The sequence below is a fragment of the Arachis stenosperma genome, chromosome 5, assembly GCF_014773155.1.
Source record: "Arachis stenosperma cultivar V10309 chromosome 5, arast.V10309.gnm1.PFL2, whole genome shotgun sequence".
NCBI lineage: Eukaryota > Viridiplantae > Streptophyta > Magnoliopsida > Fabales > Fabaceae > Arachis > Arachis stenosperma.
Window position 1 is genome coordinate 54432383 of NC_080381.1, and position 1283 is coordinate 54433665.

The window sequence follows — 1283 nt, forward strand, 5'->3', positions numbered from 1 at the left end:
AACTCTCTGTCTGTTGCTGAGAAGATGATGGAAAAGGCTTGCCATTGCTAAACCTGTTTCTTCCACCATTATTGTTATTGAAACCTTGTTGAGGTCTCTCTTGATTCTTCCATGAGAAATTGGGGTGATTTCTTCATGAAGAATTGTAGGTGTTTCCATAGGGTTCTCCTAGGTAATTCACCTCTTCCATTGAAGGGTTCTCAGGATCATAGGCTTCTTCCTCAGATGAAGCTTCCTTAGTACTGCTTGGTGCATTTTGCATTCCAGACAGACTTTGAGAAATCAAATTGACTTGTTGAGTCAATATTTTATTCTGAGCCAAAATGGCATTCAGAGTATCAATCTCAAGAACTCCTTTCTTCTGATTAGTCCCATTGTTCACAGGATTCCTTTCAGAAGTGTACATGAATTGGTTATTTGCAACCATTTCAATCAATTCTTGAGCTTCTGCAGGCGTCTTCTTCAGATGAAGAGATCCTCCAGCAGAGCTATCCAAAGACATCTTGGATAGTTCAGAGAGACCATCATAGAAAATACCTATGATGCTCCATTCAGAAAGCATGTCAGATGGACATTTTCTGATCAATTGTTTGTATCTTTCCCAAGCTTCATAGAGGGATTCTCCATCCTTCTGTCTGAAGGTTTGGACTTCCACTCTAAGCTTACTCCATCTTTGTGGTGGAAAGAACTTTGCCAAGAAGGCATTGACTAGCTTTTCCCAAGAGTCCAGGCTTTCTTTAGGTTGAGAGTCCAACCATATTCTAGCTCTGTCTCTTACAGCAAAAGGGAATAGCATCAGTCTATAGACCTCAGGGTCAACCCCATTAGTCTTGACTGTGTCACAGATTTGCAAGAATTCAGCTAAGAACTGATGAAGATCTTCCATTGGAAGTCCATGGAACTTGCAATTCTGTTGCATTAGAGAAACTAATTGAGGCTTAAGCTCAAAGTTGTTTGCTCCAATGGCAGGGATAGAGATGCTTCTCCCATAAAAATCAGGAGTAGGTGCAGTAAAGTCACCCAGCACCTTCCTTGCATTGTTTGCATTATTGTTGTTTTCGGCTGCCAGGTCTTCTTCTTCTTTGAAGAATTCGGTCAGGTCCTCTAAAGAGAGTTGTGCTTTGGCTTCTCTTAGCTTTCTCTTCAAGGTCCTTTCGGGTTCAGGGTCAGCTTCAACAAGAATGCCTTTGTCTCTGCTCCTGCTCATATGAAAGAGAAGAGAACAAGAAAATGTGGAATCCTCTATGTCACAGTATAGAAATTCCTTGAGGTGTCAGAGGAAA

General features: G+C 41.3%; 1 non-coding gene across 1 annotated transcript; it reads left to right on the forward strand.

Moving 5' to 3' along the window:
• The first annotated feature begins 560 nt into the window (after nucleotides 1-560).
• On the forward strand, nucleotides 561-664 carry LOC130983576 (small nucleolar RNA R71). Its single transcript, XR_009087559.1, has one exon. It is a non-coding gene; the product is annotated as a small nucleolar RNA R71 (small nucleolar RNA).
• Nucleotides 665-1283: the final 619 nt, after the last annotated feature.